General features: G+C 47.7%; 1 protein-coding gene across 2 annotated transcripts in view; it reads right to left on the bottom strand.

Moving 5' to 3' along the window:
• LOC116985617 (septin-9-like) overlaps nt 1–15,291 on the bottom strand; it is a 318,348-nt gene that overhangs the window by 135,211 nt on the left and 167,846 nt on the right. The window lies entirely within an intron of this gene.

Raw genomic sequence — 15,291 nt, 5'->3', positions numbered from 1 at the left:
CCCAAAAGCAGATTCCCAATGGCAACCAATAATTCAACTGCTGGGCCTCATGTTGGTGGTTTCACAATAGGCGATATAATTAATCTATCTTCAGAGCAAATTCCTGTTTACTGTGGAGATGTTTCCTTAGTTTTGTGATAAGTGAGTGTCACCAGGATGACAGAGCCCGTTGCACGGCTCAGTCTGCGGAACTATGCTGTTATTGTGGAGGAAGGAACTGCAGATGCTGGATTAAACCAAAGATGGGCACATAAATCCGGAGTAACTCAGCGGGTCAGACATCATCTCTGTAGAAAAGCAATAGTCTACTTTTAATGCTTGGAAATAGTCTGTGCTCTGCTTATTGCCATTCACACTAAGGGCCATCCCTCCCCCCCTCCCCCCTTCACCCCCCTGCACACTGCCCTACAAAACAGAAAGCACAGTGCAGCTCGACGCAAGACATAGAGGCGGAACAGTGTCGCAGCGGTAGGTTCGATCCCGACTACGGGTGCTGTTTGTACGGAGTTTGTGCGTTCTCGCCGTGTCTACATAGGTTTTCTCTGGGTTGTCCGGTTTCCACCCACACTCCAAAGACATGCAGGTTTGTAGGTTAATTGGCTTTGGTAAAATTGTATACAAAATTGTCCCCAGTGTGTAGGATAGTGCTAGTGTACGGGGTGATCGCTGGTCAGTGATGGGCCAGAAGGCCTGATTCCACACCGTACCTCTAAAGTCTACGGTTAAAAACACAAAGCACTGGAAATTCCCCGTGCGTTTGACTAATAGAGAAACATTTCAGGAACGTTGCGACACTGCATGACAACGGGCCTTTGTAGCCACCTGCACATAAAGCAACTTGGACATTCAAAATGGCGCCAAGACCTGGCGACTCTTGTTAATAGTTTCAGTTTCGTTTATCATCGTCGCGTGTAACGAGGTACAGTGATAAGCGTCGGTTTCGTGCTATCCAGTCCGCAAATAAAGACAATACATGATTACAATCGAGCCATTTACAGGGTACAGATACATGATAAGGCAATAACGTTTAGTGCAAGGTAAAGCCAGCAATGTCAGAGCCCGTCTGAAGAAGGGTTTCGGCCCGAAACGTTGCCTATTTCCTTTGCCCCATAGATGCTGCTGCACCCGCTGAGTTTCTCCAGCTTTTTTGTGTACCTCCGAGTAAGAATACCTTGATCGAGGGTCACCAAGGAGGTAGATAGCAGTTCAGCACTGCTTTATACAGTCTCAAACTATATACACTCAGTGGACCATTTCTACACACTATGTACTTAATCTAAGATTATGCTTGTGTATGGTAATACTTTACCGAACTGTATGTAAAAAAAAAAGAATTTCACTGTACATGTGACAATAAAGGCCATTGAAAAATGAAACATTGAAACCCAAGGTGACTCAAAGAGTTTTACAACTAATAAAGTAATTTGTTTAAAGCACAGTATCTGTTGCAGAAAATAAGGGAAAGAATGCAATAAATGGATGACATTTGATCATTTTTAATACCAAATATATACTGCAAACACTCCATCAGCTGGAAAACGGACACAGCAAACTGTCAATTGTAATTACTAATTGCCCCAGAGGACAATCTATTTAAAGAACAAAGGAAACAGAAGTTACAGCAAATGTCTCTCTCTCACTGCCGGTGATATTTGTCCAAACAAATGCAACATGGAGGGAGATTGCTATTAGATTCAGTCATTGAATCACAGAGCCTGGAGATAGACCATCGGCCCACTCAATCTATACCGACCATCAACTAGCCATTTCCACAAATTTTTTTTTGATTGTAAGATATAGCATGGAGATAGGCCCTTCGGCCCATAGCTCCCCACAGACCATTGGCACTAGTCCAAAGATCCCACTTTCACACCAAGTCCCGACACCCTAGGAGGCAATTTACAGAGGGCCAATTAACCTACAAACCCACACGTCTTTGGGATGTGGGAGGAACCCATGCAGTCACAAGGAGAACGTGCAAACTCCACACGCACAGCACCCTAGGTCAGGATCGAACCTGGGGCAGCGGCTCTAGTCTTCCCCAGGTTACAACTGGGTTCGGTTCCTGTGAATTGTTCGCAACCCGGACAGTTGGCAAGTTGGAAATGAGACCAAGAATCAAGTTGTCAGGCAGCAGAAGATGCCGACAACACTGCAGCAGCCAATAATCCCCTCTCGACAGTATCCCAAACGTTTGCTTGGATCCACGGGCTGATAAAATAAATTAGCTATTCGTAACCTGCAGACTAACTGGAATCCCATGAAATTCTCCCCACCACGTCCTCAGATTTTACTATTCACGACCAGCGATTAATGGCGGCCAGTTAAGTTACCAACATAAAAAATCAACCTCGGCATCTCCAGAGATGCTGCCCAACCCACTGAGTTACTCCGGCATTTTGTGCCCTTTTTTTTAAAAACCGGCATCTGCAGTTCCTACTTTCTACATAAAATCACCCTCAGCCACTGGCAATGGTGTTAACGGCAAGCTAGACTGGCAGGGGACCATTGTGGGCTCCACCTCTCCTGGGTCATCAGTGCCGGCTCTGATTTATTCTGTACCTTTTCATACCTCTAGTTTCCATCTCCCCTGTCTCTGTCTGAAGAAGGTTCAAGACATCACCTATTCCTGTTCTGCCTGACCTGCTGAGTTACTCCAACATTTTGTGTATTTCTTAATTGGCGCAGGGGATCTATTTTAATTTGCATGCAGGAAGAGAGCGTCCTTGGACAGCTCGGCATTATTTCCCTTCCCTTGCTGTTCCCAAACTCACTCACGATGTTGGGGGAGTCCAGAACCAGGGGGCACAGTTTAAGAATAAGGGGTAAGGCATTTAGAACGGAGATGAGGAAACACTTTTTCTCACAGAGAGTGGTGAGTCTGTGGAATTCTCTGCCTCAGAGGGCCGTGGAGGCCAGTTCTCTGGATACTTTCAAGAGAGAGCTTGATAGGGCTCTTCAAGATAGCGGAGTCGGGGGATATGGGGAGAAGGCAGGAACGGGGTACTGATTCTGGATGATCAGCCATGATCACATTGAATAGCGGCGCTGGCTCGAAGGGCCGAATGGCCTACTGCACCTATTGTCAATTGTCTATTGACCAAGCCACTTCATACAGGAGTTAAGCATCAGTTGGAGCGGCACAGTGGCGCAGCGGTAGAGTTGCTTCCTTCCAGTGCCAGAGACACTGGTTCGATCCCGACTACGGGTGCTGTCTGTACGGAGTTTGGACGTTCTTCCTGTGACCACACGTGTTTTCTCCGAGTGTTCCGGTTTCCTCCCACACGCCAAAGACGTGCAGGTTTGTAGGTTAATTTGCTTTGGCTATCCGGCAAATGGTAAATTGTCCCTAGTGTGTAGGATAGTGCGAGTGTACGGGGTGATCACGGGACGGTGCGGGCTCGGTGGGCCAAAGGACCTGTTTCCGTGTTGTATCTCTCAACTCTAAACTAACTGAAATCAAATCAACCATACCAACCAATAAGTGGGGAAGTAAAACAAGCACTACGGAATGAGGCAAATTATAAACGTGTGCAAGATACTAAACTAAGATGCTAAAGCTGAACTGATGGAGGAAAATACAAGGAGTTACGGTGGCAGAACAGACACAAAGACATGTAGAAACGAGTGAAAGGCAAATTCTAAACTCCCTCACACAAAGAGGCTTCAGTGACATGGGTGGGGCAATAGGGGCAAATGCTGTGGAATGCTTCAAGCAGCAGCTTAGACACTGCTCTGATGACGGGAGTGTGCGAGGTGTGTCGGGAGGTGTGCGGGTTTCAATCAGAGGAGCGGGGAGGTCAAGTGTCACTCCTCACTTCTCTTCAGCACGGCGACCTGTCTGAATGAACTGCCAAACGGACATTTGTTTTTGTTAAGGCAGGGCATCCCCGCGATACTTCAGAACAGGCAGTGGACACTTTAAATGTGGACGCAAAGTGCTGGAGTAACTCAGTGGGTCAGGCAGCATCTTGGAACTTTAAATGTGTTCTATTCTCCCGATTCCTCTATCAACTCTACTCACGAAGCAGTCCCTGTTTGCACTGAGGACTTTGGGGGGTTTTGCACAAATATTGTGGTGATTAATTAACCAATTATTAATTTTTATTTTTTATTGATTGATTATTTATTTATTGACAGCACCCTGGGACTCTATACCTTGGAGCACAGGGAAGGTGAGGGGTGATCGTGTAGAGGTATACAAAATAATGAGAGGAATAGATCGGGTAGACGCACAGTCTCTTGCCCAGTGAAGTGGAATTGAGAACCAGAGGTCAGGTTTAAGGTGAGGGGGGGGAAAAGATTTAATAAGAATCTGAGGGTTTAATTTTTCACACAAAGGGTGGTGGGTGTGTGGAACGAGCTGCCGGAGGAAGTAGTTGTGGCAGGTACAATCGCAATGTTTTAAAAATGTTTAGACACTTATATGGGCAGGACAGGTTTTGTGGATATGGGCCAAATACAGGCAAGTGGGATATGGGACAAACGCTGGCAGGTGGGACTAGTAATAGATGGGGCATGACAGTCGACGTGGGCAAGTTGGGGGGAGAAGTCTGCTTCCTTGCTGTATGGCTCGATGACTCTCCAGCCAAGGATCATTTTCCAAGTTTAGTTTCGCACCAGATGCCACATTACCACATTTAAGGGATACCTCTCCATCATTCCGGCCACCTGCAGTGCGACGCCATCAACAACCACATCCTGTTGCAGCACTCGGAGACATTGCTCAATCATCCGCAACAGCCACCCTCCTCCCCACAGCACCTTGATGTGTAGATTCACATAGTCATAGATTAATACAGTGTGGAAACAGGCCCTTCGGCCCAACTCTCCCACACCGGCCAACAATGTCCCAGCTACCCTAGTCCCACCTTGCCTGTGCTTTGTCCATAACCCTCCAAACCTGTCCTATCCATGTACCTGTCCAACTGTTTCTCAAACGATGGGATAGTCCCTGCCTCAACTATCTCCTCTGGCAGCTTGTTCCATACACCCAGCACCCTCTGTGTGAAAAAGTTACTCCTCGGACTCCTATTAAATCTTTAAATCACATTGAACCCGTGTCCTCTGGTCCTCGATTCCTTTCGGTATAAGACCTTGTGCATCTACCCGATCTATTCCTCTCATGATTTTGTATACCTGTATAGGATTTCCCCTCATCCTCCTAAGCTCCATGGAATAGAGACCCAGCCTACTCAACCTCTCCCTATAGCTCACACCCTCTCATCCTGGAGGGGAAACACTTGCACTTTGACCTCCTCCCCTTCTACCCACAATGATTGGGGTGTGACATATGAAGCACGGCAGCTACATTTGTGCAAGCAGCAATATTACGACCAATTTTGCAATAGAGTAGGAGACATACAGCATGGAAACAGGCCCCTTGGCCACCAACTATCAAGCACTCATCTCTGCACAAATCCCTACTCTAACCTAATTTATTCTGTCCAATGCCCCTTCAACTTTTCCTTGGATTTTACCACTCATCAACACACCAGGAGTAAATTACTGTAGACGATCAACCTATCAACAAACACATCTCTGGGATGTGGCGGAAACCCGGAGCGCCTCGGGGAACCTTACATGATCACAGGGAGAACATGCAAACTCCACACATATAGCAGGATTGAACCTGGGTCTCTAGACTCTGTGATGTTGATGGGGGAGGGGGATAAGGATTTTGGGATAATCCCATGCTCTTGCTAAAAATAGTGCAAAGGATCTTAATCAGCAAGAATCTTGAGCAAAAAAAAATTTGCTGGAGAAACACAGCGGGTCGGGCAGCATCTGTGGAGGGAATGGACAGGTGATATTTAAGGGGGTCTTGGCCTGTCCCGTCCTTTAGGGATACAGCATGGAAACAGGCCTCTCGGCTTCAGATGAATGTGCAAAGGCCAGAATTGAAAATGAGTCAAAATGGTGTCAGATAAGGACAGAAAGGGAGTGAAATGTAATGGTAGTCTTGTTGCTGGTAGCTCTCAGCCCGAGTCAGATGTTGTGGATCCTAGATGAGTGTAACATTGAGGGTGACCTATGTTGCAATGCTAAGACTGTTGCAGGTGCTGTCTATTGGATGTGGTGTTAAATAAGGACCCTCCCCTCCAAGAAACACAGTGTGATGGAAACTCAGTGGGTCAGGCAGTGTCGGTTGGATGAATTGTTAGATGACATTTTGGGTCGGGACCTTGCTGCAGACTGGTAAGTTTAGATGGGGGAGAAAGGGCGGCACAGCGACCCAGAGCGGCACAGCTGGTAGAGCTGCAGCCTCTCAGCACTAGAGACCCGACCTTGTTGCTGTCTGTGTGGTTTGTATGTTCTCTCTGTGACCACAAAGGTTTCCTCCAGGTGTTCCCAAAGACGTGCATAGACGTTAATTGGCCTCTGAAGTTGCCCCTGGTGTGTAGGGAGTGGATGAGAACATGGGCTGACATGGAACTAGTGCGAACGGGTGATAGATGTTCAGCGTCACCATTTTGTGTCTATCCACCTATTGTTTGCCAGGCAATGCTTAATTAAAGAGCTGTGACAAATCAAAAGGGAAGGGTGCTCGCTCACGCCAAGGATTGTGTTTTGAGATCAGTTATTCGTTCAATAAAGTTCAATCTAAGATGTTCTACTGAATTTTCTGTGACATTCTTGTAGAAACTCCTTTGTTACAGTCAGCCCGGAGGTAACAGAAGCAAAGGAACAATTCAACGGAGCGAGAGATACATGAAACTGCAGGTGCTGGAATCTTGAGTAAAACACCAAGTGCTGGAGGAACTTAGCAGCTCAGGCAACCTCAATGGTGGGCATAGATGTCGGGAACATTTTGAATGGGGGGAGCCTTCTTCAGATTGATTGTAGTTGTGGGGGGGGGGGGGGAGAAAGCTGGAAAAAAAGTGGGGACAGGACAAAGCCAGGCAAGTGATATGTGGAATACAAACACAAAATGCTGGAGTAACTCAGCAGGTCAGGCAGCATCTCTGGAGAAAAAACTCTGGATGTTTCGGATTGAGACCGTTCTTCAGAAGAAAGTGTCCGCCCCCCCCCCCACCCCCCCATTCCCATTCTGACCTCCAGCTACTCCTGCTTTTTGTGTCTATCTTCAGTATAAACCAGCATCTGCAGTTCCTCCCTGTATAAGTGATAGGCAGATACAGATAAGAGGTGGGGTGGAGGGGAGTTGATCAGCAGATGAGTGGACAAATGCCAGAGATGAAAAAGAGATTAAATAGTCAGATAAGGTGAGAAAAGGAGTGACATTTAATATTAGTGTCGTTGCTAGTTTTGAAGTTTAAACTTTGGAATCTTAAAACCACTACAATTAACGATAAACCCCTTTCAAGCTCATGTTTTGTCCTCAAATGGAGCAGATCTTATCTCAGAAGAGTGAATGTTGAACAGCCACAACTTGCAGCCACATCTCCACTGCGAGAGGCACATATTGTACATCGGTTTATTAATTCACATCATCTGTCCGCTGTCAATTAGCTGCTTGGCAACAAAAGGCCTGTGTGCATCGTGGGGAAGGAGCTTCTTTTGCGACTGACTGCATGTTATTCATCGCCCTGCATTTTATCGCCACGGCAGTGCAATGCCTGGAGACAGCAAGCTCCGAGCCGAGGTAAGTTGGGACCCCTGGTGCCTGCAGCGACTTAGTGCCACAGTCGTGTTGCTGTGTCTTACGTAAAGAATCATACAGCCAGTGCTGGATTTAGATGAAGAGAGGCCCTAAGCTGTTCCACTTGTGAGGCCCCCAACGACCGGACAGCCATGGCGGCTAAATCTCCCACAATTCAAAGCGAGGGAGAAAGTGCCCAGCGCCGACCAGTTGCCGTTGCAGTGCGCATGCGCAGGGCGGCCGATGATGTGCTGGCCGTGGTTGTGCGCATGTGCAAGGCGGCCTGCCGTGCCGGCGGATGAGGAGCGAGCGGAGCCCGGCGGCCCGGACATGGATAGCGGGGGGAGATGGAGAGAGAGAGATAGGGAGGGGGGCCGCCCAGAGTTGAACGGTAGGTGTTCTGCCTTGGCCGGAGGCCCCCCTAGACCTCGAGGCCCATCAATTTTTTCGGGGGGCCCCCTAGAAAGTGGGGGCCCTAAGCTATAGCTTGTTTAGCTTATACGTAAATCCGGCACTGCATACAGCCCACCGAGTCCGCCCCAACACTCACCATTCCCACACTGACTTTCCCGTCCTGGGCCTCCTCCACGGAGGCCACACGCAAATTGGAGGACCAGCGTCTCATATTTTGCTTGGGCAGCTTACAACCCAGCGAACGTTGATTTCTCCAACTTCAAGAAACTCCTGCATTCCCTCCCTTCCTCTCTCTGTCCCCCACCCCACCATCTTTATCCCCCATCCTTGTCATCCTACCGGTTCCACTGTTGGCGTCCTTGTTATCACACTTTCCCCAGCTAACAATGGGCTAATATGGACTCCACCCTTCCAAAATCATCTGTTCCCCGCCCTGATTTGTTTTGGCCTTGTTCTCACCTCCAGTTTATGCTCCCCCCTCCACCATCCCCACTTCGACTCTCAGTCTGAAAAAGGGTTCTGACCTGAGACATCACCCATCCTTTATCTCCAGAGATGTTGCCTGATCCGCTGAGTTACTCCACCATTTTGCGTCTAATCTTATTTTATTCTCTCTCCATTGCCATCAACTCCCACCACGTTATCACCTACCTACACACACGAGGGGCATTTTACAATGAACCTACCGTATTTTGGGGGATGTGGGAAGAAGCGCACAAGGTCTCAGAGGGGAAAATTTTCATGCTATGCATAGCCAGCATGAGGTGATGACTGCACGTAGAACATTGAACTGTACAGACACATGGTGCTGGAGTAACTCAGCGGGTCAGGCAGCATCTCTGGAAAACATGGAGAGGTGACGATTCAGATCAGAAACCTTCTTCAGACTGATACGAAGAGCTGGAGATCCTGTTTGATAGATGACGTGTCAGGTCAGGACCCTTCATCAGACTTAACCCGAAACATCGCCTATCCATGCTCTCCTGAGATGCTGCCTGACCCGCTGAGTTACTTCACCACTTTGTGTCTTTTTTTTGTTCCTTGTTTCCACAGCATGTCTATTACGATCTGGTTACCGAGTGTGACTGATAACTTGGAGACACGAGGAACTGCAGATGCTGCAATCTTGAGCAAAATCCAAAAGGCTGGAGCAACTCAACGGGTCAGGCAGCATCTCCAGAGAACATGGATAGGTTTAGTTCAGTTTAGAGATATCGCGTGGACACAGGCCCTTCGGTCTGCTGAATCCGCCCCAACCAGTGATCACCCCATATACTAGCACTATCCTTCACACTAGGGACAATTTACAATTTACTGAAGCCAACTAACCAACAAACCTGCACGTCTTTGGAGTGTGGGAGGAAAACGGATCACATGGTGAAAATGAACGCAGTCACAGGGAGAACGTGCAAATTTCGTACAGAGAACACCCGAAGTCAGGATCAAACCCATGTCTCTGTCGCTGTAAGGCAGCAACTCTACCGCTGCACCACCGAGCGGCCCTCAGTGTAATCTACATTTCTTACGCTGCAGTTATTCATCTCTTGTACTTGGGTGTGGTTGTATTTAGAGGAAGCTTTTACTGAGTTGGATGTGATTTCACTGTACTACTTGTGGCAATAAAGTACCATTGAAATTAGCCACAACACAACATCAAGTTCAAGGTGAAGAGCTGCTGAAGACGTCCACATGCATTTGAAAGTGCAGATACTTTAGTGCAACTCTGCATCCTCCACGGATACAAATGCTGTCTTACGCCCCACCTTCCCCAACCCCCCCCCCCCCCCCCCCCCCCCACATCCCACTTTCATCCTTCATTCCATTAATATATGAATTAGTCATAGTGGTACAGCATGAAATCAGGTCCTTTGGGCTAACTTGCCCACACCAGCCAACATGTCCCATCTACATTAGTCCCACCTGCCTGCTTTTGGCCCATATCCCTCTAACGTTGTCCTATCCCATGTACCTGTCTAAATGTTTCTTAAACGTTGCAATAATACCAGCCTCAACTACCCCCTCTGGCTGATCTGTTCTTACACCCACCACCCTTTGTGTGAAAAGGTTACCCCTCAGATTCCTATTAAATCTTTTCCCCTCTCACCCGTAAACGTATGACCGCTGGTTCTCGATTCCCCTACTCTGGGCTAGAGACTCTGTGCGTCTAGCCGATCGTGTGCTTTCCCCCATTCGCTTTGCTGTCTAACAGTGCCTGCGGCCCGCCCCTCCCCCATTTAATGCAGAGTTGAGCAGCCACAGCAACAGATTGTTCTCTGGAGAATGAGCGTGATGAGGCAACACCAGCAGCAGCCACTCCAGGCTAGCATCCGCACAGGACAACACACAATGATCTGTTGTTAGAGGACGAGAGGGAGTTGTGTGTGTCGGACAGTGGGGGTGGATTGAGGAGAGAGCTCAGCAAAATAACCAAAGCTCTGCTCCAACGGAGGCCACAGCGGCGTGCAGCACGGAAACAGGCCCTTCGGCCCATCGCCAAAGATAGACACAAAGTGCTGGAATAACTCAGGCAACATCTCTGGAGAAAAAGATGTCCCACCTACACAAGTCCCACCTGCCCGCATTACCCCATATTCCTCTAAACCTTTCCTATCTAAAAAGTTGTGGGAGGTTTCAAGTTCACGTTGGAGTGTCTGGGCCCAGCATTCGAAACATGGGTAGTGCAACGGACAACAATGAGGTGACCAGCCACGCTCTTCAAATGACAAGAGGACACTGCAGCTAGCAACATGCTTTAGCTCCAGGAGTTATAGTCTTTCTCATTGGGGATAACACTGCTCTACGTTACATAGCTTGTGGGAAGTAAATTACAGAGATGCCCAAGTGATGAATTATCAGGTGACTTCAAGGGTTTTCTAAGGTCTCGATGCATTTGTATATTTTCTACAGGTCAATTAAGGTGAAACTAGAGATAGACACAAAACGCTGGAGTATCTCATCGGGTCAGGCAGCATCTCTGGAAAACATGGATAGGTGACATTTCGGGTTGGGACCCTTCTACAGTCCCAATCCAAAATGCTGCCTGACCTGCTGACTTACTCCAGCATTCTGAGTTTATCTTTAGAATAAATCTACATGGACAATTTATTTTTATTGCATGGTGAAACTAACTTGGGTACAAAACTGCTGGAGGAACTCAGCTGGCCAGGCAGCATCTGCAGAGGGAAATTGACAGACAACATTTTGAGTTGGATCTTTAGAAGGATCCTGACCTGAAACATCATCTGTCTATTTCCCCTCCACTGATGCTCCCTGACTCGCTAAGCTCCCAAGACCCCTTTAGTCTGAAGAAGGGTCCCAACTTGAAACAACACGATCCATGTCCTCCAGAGATGCTGCTTGACCAGCTGAGTTACTCCAGCACTTTGTGTCCTTTTAAGCTCCTACAACTTGTACGCTCAAGAATCCAGCATCTGCAGTCTCTTCTGTGACCACGGGGACAATCTGCACTTGTACCCATGCTAGATTTACCTGGCATGACTTATAGAAAGAAGCACCTTATGATTACGTTCATCGCCTGCTCATTTAAATGTATTCCTTAGTTTAGTTTAGAGATATAGCACAGAAACAGGCCCTTCGGCCCACCGAGTCCATGCTGACCAGCAACTCCCATACACTAACACTATCCTACACACGAGGGGCAATTAACAAACTTTACACCCAAAGCCAATTAACCTACAAACCCGCATGTCTTTGGAATGTGGGAGGAAACCGGAGCAGCAGAGGAAACCCCACACGGTCACGGGGAGAACGTGCAAACTCCATACAGACAGCACTCATACTCAGGACTGAACCCGGGTTTCTGGCACTGTGAGGCAGCAACTCTACCGCTGCACCTCTGTGCCTTCCACCCTGTTCTGCTGTTGAAGCTTAGCACAGCAGCTGATTTGTGCACAGCAAGATCCCACAAATAGTATCGAGTGATGCAATCAAACAGCAAGAAAACGGGCCATTCAGCCCACTAAATGTACACTCACCAAACATTTGCACAAATCCCATTTTATTTCTCCACCTGATCAGCTATTTCAGTGCCGTTGAGATAAGGCAGACCCATAGACCACAAGACAGTGGACAATGCTACATGCAAGTACTGGAGTAATTCTGCGGGTCAGGCTGCATCTGCGGAGGACGTCAATTGGTGATGTTTCTTCTTCAAACAAGGGACCCGACCCGAAGAGTCTCCAATCCTTGTCCTCCAGAGATGCTGCCTGACCCACTAAGTTGCTCCAGCACTTTCCGTTTTGCGCAAGATTCTAGCATCTGCAGTTCCTTGCATCTGGTGTGAGGGGTTATGGGGGAAGGCAGGAGAATGCGAGGGAAAGATAGATCAGCCATGATTGAATGGCGGGGTACACTTGATGGGCCGAATGGCCTAATTATGCTCCTATGATCTATAAACTCATCTGCAGAGCCACATACAATCTGGATATAATTTTGTTATGGTTTTGTTACAATGTCTATGCAATTAAAATAAAAATTAGCAGGAGAGTGCTACAACGCATTACTGAATCCCAGCACACAACTTCATAACCACAACTAACAGTGACACAATTAAACCTACAAAAAGCTGGAGTAACTCAGCGGGTCAGGCAGCATCTCTGGAGAAAAGGAATAGGGTCGAGACCCTTCTTCGAACGTCACCTATTCTTTTTCTCCAGAGATGCTGCCTGACCCACCGAGTTACTCCAGCTTTTTGTGTCAATCTTTGATTTAGTAGCATATGCAGTTCCTTCCCACACAGGGGCACGGTTACTTTGTTGCCGTTTTGTCATGGATCGGACTGTGCGTTAAACCACTGATTTATTTCACTCGTGCCCGCAACACACTATATGCAGAGTGGAGAGAACTATTTTTGAATAAGTCAGCTGAAAATATAATTGCCTGCTCCAGTTCCCTATCGGATGTGGCCCGTCACACACCCCAAAGCACTGGGAGGAGAATCGAGATTTATTTGGCTTTGAAAACCCCAAAATTATGTTTTGGTTGTTAGGACAAAAGACTCAAGTACAAGAAGGGAAACGGCTTTTTCATGCAAATTATGGTTATGATCTGGAACACACTTGCTGTGAGAGTGGTGGCTACAGGGGACAATGAGTGCTTTCATCTAAACATTGGATGGAAGTCACAGGGCTATGGGAAAAGTACAGGGGTTGGGACTGAAGGAGCAGCCTCTGAAGATCCCGTTGTAGAATAGGCTCGTTCTATGCTCCTATTCTAAGAACAACATTAGTCATCATATTCACATTAAGCATCCTCATTAACAATTTTAGCTCGTTTCCTGAATACTTAAGGGCCTGTCCCACGGGCGTCATTTACGCGCCATCATTTACGCGTCACGACGCACGTGTCTTGACACGCATGTGATGCGCGCATGGTGCGTGGTGACGTAGGCAGTGACGCACGGTCACGCGGGGCGCTCCAGGATTTTGGGATGTACAAAATCTTCGCGCGCCATCTGCGTGACGCGCAAATGACGCCCAGTGGGACAGGCCCTTTAGACTTTAGAGATAAAACGTGGAAACAGGCCCTTCGGCCCACTGAGTCCTCGTCGACCAATGATCACCACCTATGCTAGCACCATTCTACACACTAGGAACAAGTTGTAATTTACATAAGCCAATTAACCTACAAACCTGCACAGCTTTGGAGTGTGGGAGGAAACTGGAGCACTCGGAGTAAACTCACGCGGGAGAACGTACAAGCACCGTACAGACAGCGGCGGTAAACGGGATTGAACCAGGGTCTCTGATGCAGTAAGACAGCAACTCTACTGCTGCACCACTGTGCTGACATTATGTAATTTTGTAATTCCATAAAAGACAAGTCACAATGGAATAGATGGGGGGAAATGCACAGTATTTTACCCAGAGTAGGGGAATCAAGCAGCAGAGGACACAGGTTTAAGGTGGGGAGGGGGGGGGGGGGGAAGGGGAAGATTTCATAGGAACCTGAGGGGCAACTTTTTTATCCACACAAAGGGTGGTTGGTATATGGAACGAGCTGCTGGAAGAGGTAACTGAGGCAGGCACTATCACAAACATCTGCAGAACAGGTACCTGAATGGGATAGGTTTAGAGGGAAACAAGCCAAATGCAGGCAGGTAGGACTAGCGTAGATGAGACATGTTGGTCAATGTGGGCAAGTTGGGCTGAAGGACCTGTTCCACACTGTATGATTCTATGACAACGGGAGCAGGGTTAAATCACAATTTCATAGTAAGGGTTCCACTTGGAAAAGTGCTTACAATGGGCACAAAGTGAATGGATAGATAGGGTGAACAAGTGATAAAGTGAATGCGAGGCACGGGATTCATTTGCAACTCGTTGACAAATGAAGCAGTCTTTGCTTGCTGTCATCCGAGCAGCAATGTGAAGAAGAGTCTCGACCCAAAACGTCACCCATTCCTTCCCTCCAGAGATGCTGCCTGTCCCGCTGAGTTACTTCAACTTTTTGTGTCTCTCTTCGGTTTAAACCAACATCTGCTGCAGTCCCTTCCTACACATGAGTACCAATGGTGTTAGCATTGCCCCGAATCCCAACTTGACCAGTCGCATATCCATTTCCTCCACAGATGCTGCCTGACTCACTGCGTTTAGTTTAGTGTAGAGATACAGGGCAGAAACAGGCCCTTTGGCCCACCAAGTCCGTGCCCACCAGCAATCGCCACGTACACTAGCACAGTCCTACACACTCGGGACAATTTACAGTATTGACCAAAGCCAATTAACCTACATTCTTGTACATCTTTGGAGTGTGGGAGGAAACCGGAGCACCTGGAGGAAACCCACGCGTTCACAGGGAGAATGTACAAACTCCGAACTGACAGACACCCGCATTCAGGATCAAACCTGGATCCCTTGCACTATAAGGCAGCAACTCCACCGCTGTGCCACTATGCTGTACCGAGTTACTCCAGCTCTTTGTGTTATACTTAATAAGGTATTTTCCGCTGACCAAAGAGAGTGGAATTAGAGTCAAAGTCTGCAAAATATACGGAAGGGCCATTTAACAGTAAATGGAGGAGGACAGTAAATCTTTGGAATTTCCTCTCTCTGGAGTAGACTGGAGGTTCAATTCTTTATACACTTCTGGACTTCTGAGGATTAAGGCAAATATTGCAGAAGCGATCTTATTGAATGGAGGACTAGACTTGAGGGACCAGACGACCTCTTCCTCCTAGTAGAAACAAGGAACTGCAGATGCTGGTTTATACCAAAGATAGACAAAAAGTACTAGAGTCACTCAGCGGGTCAGGC

Source organism: Amblyraja radiata, chromosome 22, assembly GCF_010909765.2.
Source record: "Amblyraja radiata isolate CabotCenter1 chromosome 22, sAmbRad1.1.pri, whole genome shotgun sequence".
Taxonomy (NCBI): Eukaryota; Metazoa; Chordata; class Chondrichthyes; order Rajiformes; family Rajidae; genus Amblyraja; species Amblyraja radiata.
This window is presented reverse-complemented; position numbering and strand designations above follow the sequence as displayed.